The following is a 15,465-nucleotide window of genomic DNA, read 5'->3' as shown; positions in this document are numbered from 1 at the left end:
AAATTCATCTCTACATTATGATGGAAGCTCCGTTTGCCATTAACTACCTGCAGAATAGATGCTGTTTTACTGGTGTACTATTCAGTCAATGTATTTAAATGAAGTAAAAAAAAATGGTTGAAAGAAATCTAGAATGTGGAACTCTGAAGCCTACTGCCTTCTGTTTGTTTTGTGAGCTTTATTGAGATAGATGACGCATGCAGGAAAGCAGTTCAAATAGCTTTGCAAGACTTTGATACCTGAAATCCTATGTTAAGCACTTCAAACTTCAAGTCTTCTACCAAAACTTTATATCAAAGCCACACTGTTCAAAAATATTGTCCAGTAGAATAGGTCAAGGGTGCTACAAGTGTAAAAAAAAAAAGCCTGAACATATCCCCTCTGCTCCTCTCCCTTAAAATTCTTTCTATAAATGAAAAACCGAAGGTTCTTATGTCCTCTGCTTCTGTGCCGGTTCTTCTTAGCTACTATATAGTAAATATTAGATTTTGTTGCCAAGTCTTTCCCTTTATGAAAAGCTTTTCAGTTAGCTCTTGCTAAGACAGTGGCTTTTCTTAGCAGCAGAGTTCAATTTATCTGATTCTTTCAGTTCTGTAAAACTCGTATTCCAAATTGTGAGTACAACCCTTGAAATTACAAGTCTGACTTTGAACAGTATTATTTTTTCAAAAAAGAAATAGATTTGGAAATGTTACTTCAATTTCATATTTGGGAAAGGCTAATTGCAACAAACTTGCTAAGGTTACAGAAAAGTACAACACGCTGTGAGAACTTTGATGGTTTACATTAATAGTTAGCTTCTGAGCATCATCAGCAAAAAGAAATGTGGTATTTTTCAATCTGTTGTTTTCAATCACTGTCACAAAATATGGCTGCTGCAAATTAGGACAACTACTGAAAATAGCAGAGACAATGGACAGACTTGACGACACAGTGAAGAAGACAGTACTCCAGGCATGATCCACATTTCTTTGCAGTTCTAAGGAAAATTTCAAGTTCTATGAAATCAAGGGAAATAGCTCAGGAAAAATCCCTTATGTAGAAGCAGAATTTTCAAGCTCATTCTAATTATTTCTTTCAACCATACTTGTATCTTGCAAAAAATCCACATACATCAGAACGCATACAAAATACGAAAGTTCTTGAAGAAAATTAATTAAAATTACAGTAGCATCCTTCAAAAATTTAGAAAAATTAAACTTTTGAAAAAACTTTTAAATGATTGGGTTTTGTTGTTTGATTAGTTGGTTCAGGCATTCTTTGTGGTTTCTGCTGCTATGGTTGTCCCTAAAGCATAGAAATTGGAACACCTCAGGAGTGTTTCTAGTTACAGAGACATGTTCATTCAAATTTGAAGGCATATTTTGCATAGATTTCACATCTCTCTGTCTGAAGCCTTCATTGTGGAAACTTCCGTTATTTTCCAAAATATGTGTTTGCATGTCTATTTTACAGTCCATGACAGAGTAATTCTATAGTCAGTCACACCTGAAATGTTTTCATTAATATAAACTCATGAGTTAACATTTTCAACATGAATAACCATCTTGTGTTTGACACAAGAATTCATCCTAACTATTCAAAACTTACTTTGCTTTAGAATATTAATGAGCACAGAGTGGCAGATTTTTTTTTTCTAGTAGCTTCAAAAAGGATTATTTTGTTCTACAGAAAGACATGGATGATGAAAGGCAAATTATGTTATTACCTCAATAGAATATATAAAAATAGACATGTTAATATGTCTAGTACTGTTAGTGATAGGAAACACAAGTGAAAATAGACAATAAGAAAAAGTAGAAAAATGCAACCCAAATGTATTATATCTCTTGATGCAGGAAAATGTTCAAGGAATTCTATTTTCTTGCTGTCATTTCCTTCAAAATCTTCCTGCTTCACAACATACAGTGAATTCTGGTGTTCTACATTTCCAGTGGTGAGGTTTGTTTTTAATAATGCACTTTCTTTAATTTTGATCACATATTTAAATTTATTCATGAAAGAACTTGTGTGCTTACTGAAGAAGTCAGATTGACTTCCTTTGCACTTAAAAATAATTTAAAAAAAACCACAAAGGTTTTAATCATTAAGTAGGTTGCTGAATAAGGATTCTAATGTGAATCTTCACAAAGTGTGCCTTATGGAGACCGGATTTCTGTATTTGTTTAAGTAGAAAACAGGAATTTATACTTTTTCATCATAAGAAAACAACTTTGCTTATTTTTTTGAGATATACTAGAAGAATAGAACTAGATCAAATAAAAGAGGGCACACTTAGTTGGCTGGCTTTATGGCTTAATCCAGTAACATTCAGACAAAAGTCATGCATTATAAAAAAATGTCTAATCATAAACATTTCCTTAATCATTGACATTTTTACATAATATTATTAACAATTATATTTTTCTGCATCATTTCGCTGCAAATCTACCCTATTATTAGCTTACTTTTATATACTCTGCTGAATGAAATACTCAAAATTCTGAGCTTTTTTTCAATAAACAAAATTTTCTTTTCCTTGAAATGAGTCATCTAATCAATTCCTGAAATCAATCTGGGATCATGTAGCTTTTCAAATTAGCAGTTAAATTACAAGAAGACAAATGTTTTAGATATCCAGGTTTCATATATATGAGTTTCAAACTCATCAAAAAAAAAGTCACCTTAGTAGGTGTGAAGTACCACAGTGTGCTCGGAAAATATACTCTATCAAAAAAAAGGATAATACATACCATTTGAGAAACAGAGTTTAGGAGTATATTTTGGTGAAATGGTGTTCTCCCAACTGGTATCTTGCTCTTCTTGTTTGCTGTTATTTGAGCTTTAACTTCTATTTGATTAATAGTCAGTGATATTTAAGTGTGGCCACCTACTAAGTAGTATTTTGTTCTTGTTGAGAATCTACCTGAAAAGTGAAGTTTTCATGAAAGTTGTAGAATCTGGTATATAAAATTCAGTGTAATCAGTTAGTGCTGAAACTATGTTTGTTCTCTTTTAATATGTCAATAACTTTTGTGTTGATTTAGAGGAAGTTTAACCCAGGTTTGGTCAGACAGCTTTAAGAACCCAAACCCACTCAAAATAGGGAAAAAAGGTATCTAAATATATAGATTGCTATTTCAACTATGGGTAACTTGATCTCTCAAAACTGATGAACAGTCGTTGCTGTGATGATCTAGAATCTCCTAGTATGTTTGACGTAGGCGCAATTATTAGGCGATTCAATTTTTATCAAGGAGGAACTGTTCTGGAAATATTGTTTGTTCTAAACTTTGAGCCACAGCCATCCTATAATGCTAGGTGCAGAAAACAAAATTTCTAATTTCAACATTTCACTGCTTGCTTCTGTATAAGTTACAGTTCATTAATCTGCTCCAGAATTATATTGCATGTTTTCAGTTATATCCTCTGGTCACTCATTTATATGGGTAACTGGAGCAAAAACCAAAATATTCCATTTAAATTCACTGCAGTGGTCTCCTTGATTAGTCGTCTGTTGGTATAAATGCACAATGTACTACAGTACAATTTAAGAGTGATCCAGTATCTGATAGTGTACCATTTCAAAATATTTCAGCATGACTTCAGAGTTTACTTGTACCCTTATTAAAGAAATAAATAGCTATTACTAAACTTTCCATATTGAGGGAAATTTGATTCAGGCATTATTTGGCCACTAACAATATGTTGTCGTCTTGTCACTTGCTTTATAAGTCCTCTTTTTTTTTAGTTATTTCAGTAAATTTAATGAAATGGTAGAAAGACTAATGTTTAAATAGTTATCTCATTCCCAAAATATTATCAAGATTTTGCATTTTATTTTGTCAAGGTACATGATAATTCTAGAATCATTGTATAATTCTGCACTAGACACACTGATCTAATTCATGTAATAGTTCCGTCCATTTCTCTCTCAAACTGACAAGTATGCTTTTTAAGCTTAGTGAGATATGCAGCAAATCCTACATCCAGGAGAATCCGATGCATTCTTTTTATGTCAATAATTTATGGTTTTGATTTTGTATGTCACATTATAACTCAAATGAGTAATATTGTCCTCTACTGTTTAGGTTTTCCATAAAAAAAAAAAAAAAATAAGAAATTTATTTTTGTAATGTGGCGTATTGCTAAAATTCAATTACTAATGAACAAATGATATCTTCTGTTGAATAATACAGTTGCTTACACAGAAGAGCAATATTGGAAACAAATAGCATATGTCTGTGCTTTTCTCTAAGGTCAATAAAACCAAGTCAGCTAGCAGTACGTAGTTTGCCACCTATATGCTTTCACCACAAAGTCCTTATGAAATTTCATATCTAAAGTGTGAAAATTCATAAACTGTACAGGTCTGCTGAGCTAGTTCCCCATTTTCATCAGGTACTTTGAGTAGTATTCCAAGTTCTTAAGGCTGCACTATCAACAGGAAGAGAAAGAGATTTTGTAATTTAGGCATTATAATATATCATTCAGTTGTTTATATAGCAACGTGTCTGTATGTGTGTAGATATGGATAACTAACCCTGAAAAAATGAAAAAAGATTCTTTAGGGCAAAAGGTTAGCTAAAAGCCCATACGCTTCTGAGAATCTGTCTCTAAAGGCAATATCTGCTAATTTTGAAATTCAAAATCCTCTTATCATCTCAGTGACATCTTCCACAAATACATGTAAGAAAGTGACTACACTTTTAAATTCTTTATAAAATAAGAGCTCCTTTGGATATGGCATAAATATTAAGTATTTTAACCCTACTGTAAATTCATCCTCTCAGGCAGTGTCAAGGGTGTATAAAACTTTATCCCAAAGGGGTCTTCTTGCTGCCTTCAACACAACTTAGATTAAGCTAAGAAAGTGATGAAGGAATAGTTATTTCTGAAAATCTTGTCTTTAATACTATGATTTTGATGCTATTGATTTACCTCCTCTGACATATTCTTCATATTAATACTTACAAAGCCGTATCTCAAGAGTAGAAATATAATTTTGTTTCTTCAAATGTTTACTGACATAGTTAACATTAAAAAAAAAATTAGTCTTGTGTAGAGAATTAGATGCGTGCATATGTGTTTATATAACATTCTTTTAAGTTTTTTATCACAAGGGCTGAAACCTTCCTCTTTGACATTTCTATGATAAGGGTCATTTTCATATGCATCTGTTGAGATTCTGCATGTACAAACATAATCATTTTTAGGGCCAAAGTGAATGCTTTCATTCACTTCAGAGAGTCTGTGCTCAGTCCCCAAGTTCCACAGGATTCTTCTGAAGTCATGTGCTTAATCTAGTCAGTCACTTAAAGTTGCTCATCTTCAGTAGTGCCATAACACTTTCAACATGTTTGCCTGACAAATCCTTTATTCAGATTTGTTGTGGTTGTATTCGGGTCTTCCACCCCTAGTACACTGTCTTGGGATGTGGGGCTTTTTTCTTTCTTTTCTCTTTCAATGAAAATTGAAAACTTTTCAATTTAAGAAGGGTAAAGTGTAATCTTCTCTAACATCTTATCCACTTTGTTTTGTCTTGAGAACTAATATCTAGTGCTGGCAAAAATTCTTTGCAGAATATTTTGTCTTAAAAGGAGAAGAAAGTTTTACCAAGAGTTCTACTTCTATTATGCGAATACTAGGTTTGACTCACATTAAGTGGGAGATTTTGATATAAATGATGTATGCAAGCCAAGGAGGGTGCTTTTCTTTGACCTCAAACATGTTTAGACATGATGACTATTCAGTAAAAAAAATATTTGTAAATAAACAACTGATAATTTTTTTACATAGAAATACAGTAAAATTCTCCATTCTTTGAGGAATGAACAATAACAATCTGAAGCCAGAACATAAAATAAATCTTAGATCCAGATTTAAATACATTTTCTAGTAGGAAGCACTATTTAGTACTTGAATAGGTCATATAGAAAAAGAGTGAACTATCTAGCACTGATTCTTGCATGTGTATGAATATATTAGATAACTTCTGAAATAAGCATCTCTGTGTCTACTTGATTCACGTCTGGATTAGAAGGTGAATTAAGAAGTGAACTGAGAGAATCTGATGTATCTTTTACTCCTAGTGACTTTATATAAATATCTCACTGGCTGTTGAATTTCAGGGCTCCTAGATATTTATTTTAACAAAACTTTGAACTTATAGTTTTAGTGACTGGTTCCCATGTTTCTTTTTTTTTTTTTCTGACTCAAGAGACAGTTAATTAATTTTTTTGCAAGGCCATGCATATTTAAAGACAAACGGAAACAACGCTTCAGAAACACTGACTTTTAGTGAAGTATCCTCTACTAAATTACATTAATAAAAGTACATAAACATGTGGCCAAACAAATCTAACAGCTACAACAACACTTATTAATTGTCTCTATCATAACTTTTTGTAAATATAAAACACCACATATATACATCGTCTCACTACCTCATATCCTCAACCAAAGAAATACTATAAAAACTAGAATTAATAGAATTTTGTTTATGGGGCTAGGTATTTGACAGTATTTCCAAATATATTTGGAAATTTGACAGTATTTCCTCTGTCAAGAAAAAGAGGAGAGTGATCGTCTTAGGGGATTCCCTTCTTAAAGGAATGGAGGGTCCCATCTGCAGACCGGACCCGCTCCACAGGGAGGTCTGCTGCTTGCCGGGGGCTTCAGTGAGGGATATCAATAGAAAACTCCCTTCCTTGGTGAAGGAAACGGATTACTATCCCCTGTTAGTATTTCAAATAGGTAATGATGACTTACAGCGCAGAAAGCTGAAAGCCATCAAAAGAGACTTCAGGGATTTAGGGAAGATGATTGAGGGCTCTGGAGCGCAAGTGGTGTTTAGCTCCATCCCAATACTAAGGAATATGGAGCAGGAAGTCAGGAACGTACAGATGATTAATGCCTGGCTCCGAGCCTGGTGTGAGGAGAGAGGCTTTGGCTTCTTTGATCATGGGGTGACCCACCCACCCCCAGGTTTTCTTACTAGGGATGGGTCATACTTGTCTCGAAGGGGGACTAAAGTTATCTCTAAAAATCTAGTTAGGCTCTTAAATAGAGCTTTAAACTAGATGTGAAGGGGGAAGGGGAGGAGACCAGGCTAGTTGGGAATGAGCCTGGAAGTGGGAAACCGGCGGCTGAGAAATGGTGTGCTGGAGAGGACCACCAGTACACCACAACAGGGCAAGTGAGGGCGAGTATAAGTGGGGACAGTAAGGATGAAACTGGGTCTGTGGAATTAGTTATTCCAAGGACCAGTCAATCGAGAATAAACTCTCTGCCCTTTATGAGGGCTGAAGGTTCATCAGCCCAGCTGAAGTGCATTTACACCAATGCACGCAGCATGGGCAATAAGAAGGATGAGCTGGAAGCTGTTGTAGGGCAAGGTGACTACGATGTCATTGCCATCACAGAAACGTGGTGGGATGACTCACATAACTGGACTACAGCTATGTTGGGATATAAACTCTTCAGGCGGGACAGGAAGGGTAGGAAAGGAGGCGGGGTAGCCCTCTATGTCAAAGAGTGCTTTGAAACTCTCGAACTGGATTACGGTGAGGACGGGATCGAGTGCCTATGGGTTAAAATCAGAGGAGCCCACAAGAAAGGGGACTTTGTGATAGGAGTCTGTTACAGACCACCCAGCCAAGAAGAAGCTGCTGATGAACTCTTCTATAAACAGCTGGGGACAGTCTCTAAATCTCTGCCTCTTGTCCTTGTGGGAGACTTTAACTTTCCGGATGTCTGCTGGGAGTACAATACAGCAGAAAGGAAACAGTCTAGGAGGTTCCTGGAGTGCATCGAAGACAACTTCCTTGCACAACTGGTTAGCGAACCAACAAGGGAGGGTGCCTTCCTAGACCTGCTGTTTGTGAATAGAGAAGGTCTTGTTGGGGATTTGACGGTTGGAGGACGCCTGGGATTAAGTGATCATGAGATAATAGGGTTTTCAGTTCTAGGTGGGATTAAGAAGGGGGTTAGCAAAGCAGTCACATTAAACTTCCAGAGGGCAGACTTTGGCCTGTTCAGAAGGTTGATTAGCAAAGTCCCGTGGGAAACAGTCCTTCAGGGCAAGGGAGCCCATGAGGGTTGGGCGCTCTTGAAAAATGAAATCCTATCAGCTCAAGAGCAGGCCATCCCTGTGTTCCGGAAAAGGAGCCGGCGGGGGGAAAAGCCAGCTTGGTGGAGCAGGGAGATCTCAAGATGCGTCAATAAGAAGAAGAAGCTCTATGTGCTCTGGAGGAAAGGACAGGCATCTTGGGTGGACTACAGGGACGAAGTGAGATCGTGCAGGGAAAAAATCAGGAGGGCCAAGGCCCAACTAGAATTAAAACTCGCTAAGTCTGTGAAAGACAACAAAAAGTCTTTCTACAAGTACATTAACAGGAAAAGGAGGACGAGGGAGAATATCCAGTCTCTAGTGGATGCAGAAGGAATAACAGTGACAGGGGATAAGGACAAGGCTGAGGTACTTAATGCCTTCTTCACCTCAGTCTTTAATAGCAAAGGAAGTTGTTCCTTCTGTTTACAAATCCAAGAGTTAGAGGGGCAGATTGAGGCTCCCGTGATCCAAGAGGAGGCGGTTAGAGACTTGCTTGCCAAGCTAGACGTCCACAAGTCTATGGGGCCGGATGGGATCCACCCAAGAGTATTGAAGGAACTGGCTGATGTCCTTTCCAAACCCCTATCCATCATCTTACAGAGGTCCTGGCTGACTGGGGAAGTCCCACTAGACTGGAGGCTGGCTGATGTTGTGCCCATATACAAGAAGGGTTGCAGAGAGGATCCGGGGAACTACAGGCCTGTCAGTCTGACCTCAGTGCCAGGGAAAGTCATGGAACAGGTAATCTTGAGTGCTATCATGAAGCACACGCAAGAGAACCGGGTGATCAGGCCCAGTCAACATGGGTTTACAAAAGGCAGATCTTGCCAAACTAACCTGATCACCTTCTATGACAAAATCACTCAACTACTGGATGGGGGAAAGGCTGTGGATGTAGTCTTCTTGGACTTCAGTAAGGCCTTTGACACAGTTTCTCACAGCATTCTGCTTCAGAAACTGTCAGCCTCTGGCCTGGACAGGCGCACACTCTCCTGGGTTGAAAACTGGTTGGATGGCCGGGCCCAGAGAGTGGTGGTCAATGGAGTTAACTCCAGCTGGAGGCCAGTCACAAGTGGAGTTCCTCAGGGCTCAGTACTGGGTCCAGCCCTGTTCAATGTCTTTATCAATGACCTGGATGAAGGCATTGAGTGCACCCTTAGCAAGTTTGCAGATGACACTAAGCTGGGAGGAAGTGTCGACCTGCTGGAGGGTAGGGAGGCTCTGCAAAGGGATCTGAACAGGCTGGACTGCTGGGCTGAGACCAATGGGATGAGGTTTAACAAGGCCAAATGCCGGGTCCTGCACTTGGGGCACAACAACCCTATGCAGCGCTACAGACTGGGGGAAGAATGGCTGGAGAGCTGCACAGAAGAGAAGGACCTGGGGGTGCTGGTTGATAGCCGACTGAACATGAGCCAGCAGTGTGCCCAGGTGGCCAAGAAGGCCAACGGCATCTTGGCTTGTATCAGAAATGGGGTCACCAGCAGGTCCAGGGAGGTTATTCTCCCTCTGTACTCAGCACTGGTGAGACCGCATCTCGAGTACTGTGTTCAGTTCTGGGCCCCTCACCACAAGAAGGATGTTGAGGCTCTGGAGCGTGTCCAAAGAAGAGCAACAAAGCTGGTGAGGGGGCTGGAGAACAAGTCTTATGAGGAGTGGCTGAGAGAGCTGGGGTTGTTTAGCCTTGAGAAGAGGAGGCTGAGGGGAGACCTTATTACTCTCTACAACTACCTGAAAGGAGGTTGTGGAGAGGAGGGAGCTGGCCTCTTCTCCCAAGTGACAGGGGACAGGACTAGAGGGAATGGCCTGAAGCTCCGTCAGGGGAGGTTCAGGTTGGATATCAGAAAAAAATTCTTCACAGTAAGAGTCATTGGGTACTGGAACAGGCTGCCCAGGGAGGTGGTCGAGTCGCCTTCCCTGGAGGTGTTTAAGGAACGGGTGGATGAAGTACTTAGGGACATGGTTTAGGGAGTGTTAGGAATGGTTGGACTCGATGATCCAATGGGTCCTTTCCAACCTTGTGATTCTGTGATTCTGTGATTCTGTGATATTTGTCCAAACCCATCTAATCATCTTCTGAGACATATTATCCAGTGAAAGTATCACTATATCAGGTCCTTAGCACAGAATGTGGAGGGCTTGTTTTTCAGGCAGTGTCCTACAGGATTAAAGCAGAAATTTTCATTTTCTCTCTCCCATTTCTGTCATTCATCCTGCCTCATCAGGTGACTAGCGTTCTGCAGTGGGACTCAGTAAGCAGGGCATTTAATATAGTTCTAATTGTTATCCTTAAGGTGTTGAAACATTGTGTTAAACTCTTCTTCAGTACCAAAATTTCCAGTTTTCTCGAGAAGGTACAGCATCTGATGACATCATATTTGTTCACAAGACTTTGTGCAATACAGAACTGAAGATACAGAATAGTTTTTTATGTAAAACAAATATTTAGGTGAAAGATGAAGATATAAATAACTCAGTGGTGTAAAATTTGGAAAACATATTTAGGTCCAGAATTCAGTTAATTCAGTTCACTCAGATGTATTTTGATAGCTCATGGCAGAGATCTTTCATGTAAACTGAAATGTAATGCCTTGACATAAGATGAATCGTTGGACCTCAGAATGTTACACTGTTAATATGTTAAATGCTGTTTTGCAGAAGAGAAAAACACATATTAACCAAGACATCCATATACGGCTAATGAATATCTCAAGACATATTATTTCAGTTTTGGGTTTGTTTTTTTTTTATAATCTGTTGTCTTAAGAATAGTATTTTTCATCTCTTTCTCTTTGTTCAACAGCATGGCACATAGGTGCTATGAGGTATCACATACCCTCACCATGCATCACCAAGAAAAGTGAAAGGTAACTAAGTATGAGAGGCACTCAGCTTGGTGTCATTCACAAACTTGCTGAGGGTGTACTCAATCCCACTCTCTATGTCACTGATGAAGATATTAAACATTAGTCCCAGAACAAACCCTTTAAATATACTTTCTTAACCATACTGTATGCATCTTTCTTACTGCTGGTCATTTTTAAAATTTCCCTGGTCGTCTACATTAGCTATAAAAAATGGAGAAAAGAACAGAATAATACCCACCATCCACTATATTTATTGCTAGGTAGCATGCATAATCTCTGTGCCTAAGAAATTTATTTCTAAACACCTTAAATTTCTCTCCATTACTCAAAATCATTCAATTTCACCCATCATTTACTGCATACTTCCAAAATTTGTTCTGCTGAAATTCATTGTCCTTAGGTCTTACTTCAGTTCTAGCTATAAACTAAGAGAGACTGTGTTCCAATTTTCATAATTACTTCTTCCTTACACTGTCTATTCATATTTACAGAATTTATTCTATATTTATAAATGTATTTCTTTGATTTAGCATGCTGCATCCTATATTTATAAATGTTTGTATATTGTGTCTCATTATACTTGATAATTAGCCTTGGCTGTTTGATTTTGTCTTCTGTTTTCTCATGTGTAGAAGAAAAGTACATGTATTTTATTTGATGTAAAATTAGAAAGATTGTATTAACCTGATGATTCAGATATCTATAGACCTTCAATTTTGTTACATAAGTAGGGAAAACCTCTCACACAGATGATAGATAATTTTGATTGTGTCAAAATTATATATTAGGTTTCTATCTGATCAGTTCTTTGTTCCAACATTAACACAAAGTAGCATGTTACAGTACCTGGAATGTGAGGTTTCTGATTGGAAAAAATTGTAGAACCCTCTAAAACATATCACAGAATACATTCCAATACTAAAATTAGGCTTATTTTCATTTCTTGCTTCAGAGACTTTTCAGAAATCTCAAAGCATGGGTGCAAATACATGAAATAGCAATGGTAAATTCTTTTCTCCTTATCTGTAAGGCAGTGCTCGCAGACATTTTAAGCAGCTCTGTGAACCTTCTGTAAATGAAGAACATAGCTCAGACCACAGGTAAAGGGAGATTTTTGCAAACAGGTCTCTCTTTCCTCATCACCTGCTAGACCTCACTGCCACTTCTCCTTTAATGGGAGAGCAGCCATGAATGAGAATAGTGGTTGCAGCCTGACCACAGATGGGGATTTTCCCACCTCCATCACCAGAAATCTCATAGAGTTCATATAGTCCCAGGCAGTATATCCACATAACAGGATTACCTGAGTTATTCTTGTGCCAGAAAACAGAAATGGAGTTACTGCAGAAACAGAGCTTTTCTCTGGATAGCCGACATTTCAGGAACACAGTGGTTTTGGGAAGCACATGTTCCATGACGGGACAGGCTGTGTAACCACCAACTGGAACAAAATAGGAGGGTCTATACCATCTGCTAGTGATTTTTAGTATAGGACAGCATGATTAGCCACACAAATAGAGTTCCTATGAAGAAATCTATTAAGAATCCACCATTCACTTTATTTTAGGCTTCTGAAGAAAAGATTTTCTCTGGTAAAAAATATCCACAAAAATATCTGGCTTTTAATGTGCCATTAGTGAAAGCAGCTGTATTTCAATGCTTAGAGGAAACTGTCTTTCTACAACAGCTAACTAACCAGTAGACAGAACTATTTCTGTGCCTTGTTCCTGCTACAAGAGTTAAAATATATCCTTTATGTTTACCTTTCTCTGTTGACTTATTGAGAGTTACAGGCGCTGAAGCAAAATGCAGCACTCCAAATTAGACCACTAGACCCAATGCTTTATCCTGATAGAGAATGTGTGCAGTGCCCAAGAAACATATAATGATAGTTTTCACTCTTTATTATAACACATTGAGTGGTCAAATAGTAACATTTTTAATTACCTTGTTGCATCTATATTATGAAAAAATACATAGAAATTTAGTGTTTGACGTTAATGCTGCAAGTCTGTGTAGTGAAGCTGCAGAAGCAAAAGCAGAAAAATGTGGGGGTTTATGGTATAGTCACTGTTGCCAGTCTCTTCATCCTCACAGAGGCCGTATCTTAGAACAATCTAGACTACCACGCTAGTTGTGATATATGCTATACAGAGAGTCTGTCTGTTTTTATTTTCACACTTTTCTTTATTTCAAAGTCAAGGGAAATTGGAAGAAAGAGAGTTTTGCATTGTATATCATACCCTTACTATTTCTTGTTTAACATATTGCAGCTTTAAACCTGTAATTACTCAGGCTGGAGCTTTGCAATTCCTTGGGTTCAGCGAGGTGTGTACTCATATAAAGTCACTCACTGGTTAATATTATCAAGGAAACAAAACTTCACAAGACCGCATCCAGTCTCATGACACCATCCAACTTATTTTGTGTGTATGTCTGTTTGATTTTTCAGAATATCCAAGTTCGGCCATTAGCTGTGTCATTTATTCCATTACTTTCCTGATGATCTGGAACTTTGTCAGTAAATAACCTTCACACAAGGGAGCCTTTAAACATCACCTCCACAAACAAAGTCAGAAGAGCGGGCAGCTGTTATTTTTGTTGCATTTTCTCAACTTGCCTCTGTTAACAGTGAATGAGAACAACATGATTTTGTGTAGATGAGTAAAAGGCTGTTCTCTGGGCTATGGTAATTGTTTCACTGAAGTCCACAAATGGCATAATTGAATATAAATGGAATAATTAGAAAATGGATCCTGCAAATACCTAGGGTCCAAACACTCTCGAGTTTATGCTCCACACACAGAGGTAAATAAAACCTTTTAGCAACTTGGTGTCTAGTTCTGACTGTTTAATTATTCTTCCAGTGATACTTTTATATATGCCGGAATACGTGCTACAATATTGAGCTAGAAGTAAAGAATTCGGCAAGTTCTGTCCCGTGTTCCTTGTCTGAGGCTTCAGTGACTTTGATAGGCAAGGAAAAAGGAAGGGAGGATGCAGTAAAGAAAAACCTTATGTGTGTTATATATTCTCTAAAAGACCCATTAGGAGGTTGGGTTCTGTAAACAACATAAATAATTAATTCCAAAGCTCTTTAAATCATTGTTGCCAAATTAATTTTCAATTTACACCTTCACTAGCATAATTTGTAAACAGGTTTACTCGAGTGTTGACAGGATTTCCATAGTCTAAAGGATATTTTTTAAGCTCTAATAATCTCAAACCTTCACCAAGCTCATATTTATATGTGTTAAACAGCCTGCAGGTAGATTCAATGCTATAACTGCAGTATTTTATATCACACCCTAAAAACTCAGTTTCTCAGCACAAGACAGAGTACAGACTCTTAACTTCTAAGAGTCTCCTTTGTCAGGGACACTCAGCTTGCAAATTCCAAATAGATTAGAGCAACAAAGCTGGTGAAGGGGCTGGAGAACAAGTGTTATGAGGAGCGGCTAAGAGAGCTGGGGTTGTTTAGGCTGGAGAAGAGGAGGCTGAGGGGAGACCTTATTGCTCTCTACAACTACCTAAAAGGAGGTTGTGGAGAGGAGGGAGCTGGGCTCTTCTCCCAAGTGACAGGGGACAGGACAAGAGGGAATGGCCTGAAGCTCCGCCAGGGGAGGTTCAGGTTGGATATCAGAAAAAAATTCTTCACAGAAAGAGTCATTGGGCACTGGAACAGGCTGCCCAGGGAGGTGGTCGAGTCGCCTTCCCTGGAGGTGTTTAAGGAACGGGTGGATGAAGTGCTTGGGGACATGATTTAGGGAGTGTTAGGAATGGTTGGACTTGATGATCCAGTGGGTCCTTTCCAACCTGGTGATTCTGTGATTCTGTGATTAAAAGGCTGGCAGAGTTAAGCCATTCACTCTCTTTCCTAATAAAATTAGGAAAATAAATTGTTTTGCTCCAGCTTTATATGTGAACACAACTCATTTGCCTTATATTTACTCAGCATATATTAAGTTACATTTTTCAGAGATTAAGGTTACACAGTCACTGTCTTATCTTAGGTGAACAAAAGATCAAGGAAGAAATCAGAATCACTTAAGAAAGCAAAGACAACAAATTATTTTACCCTTCCATTCTGCAAAGAAGCAAAGAGAACTAGTGAATGGAGGAACTAAGGACTTCTGTGAGCTGGTTAGACTAGCTGGCTTGCACAGGCGGCACTAAACTGCTCCATATAAATGAGTGAGATAATTCCCCCTAGTCTGGAAGAAGCCGTAAAATGGACAAGATTGTATCTAGAATTCAGTGTGTTCATGAAATACAGCCACTGCTATTCAGTGTTTATTCTAGAAACTTACAAACCAGTGTAAAGTGAATAAGCAGAGACAGTACTAACATTTTTTTTTGTTGTTCCTTTTTGTTTCTCTTCTGTGTTTTATGGATCTGGATGCTGAATTTCATTATGCTACTAAAATGTTCTCCACTGCAATTTTGCTACAGTTGGCAGCTGTCTGCATTACAATGAAGCATCATTCCCTGAGAAGAGATATCTGC

This window comes from Cuculus canorus, chromosome 3 (genome assembly GCF_017976375.1).
Source record: "Cuculus canorus isolate bCucCan1 chromosome 3, bCucCan1.pri, whole genome shotgun sequence".
NCBI classification, from domain to species: Eukaryota; Metazoa; Chordata; class Aves; order Cuculiformes; family Cuculidae; genus Cuculus; species Cuculus canorus.
This window is presented reverse-complemented; position numbering follows the sequence as displayed.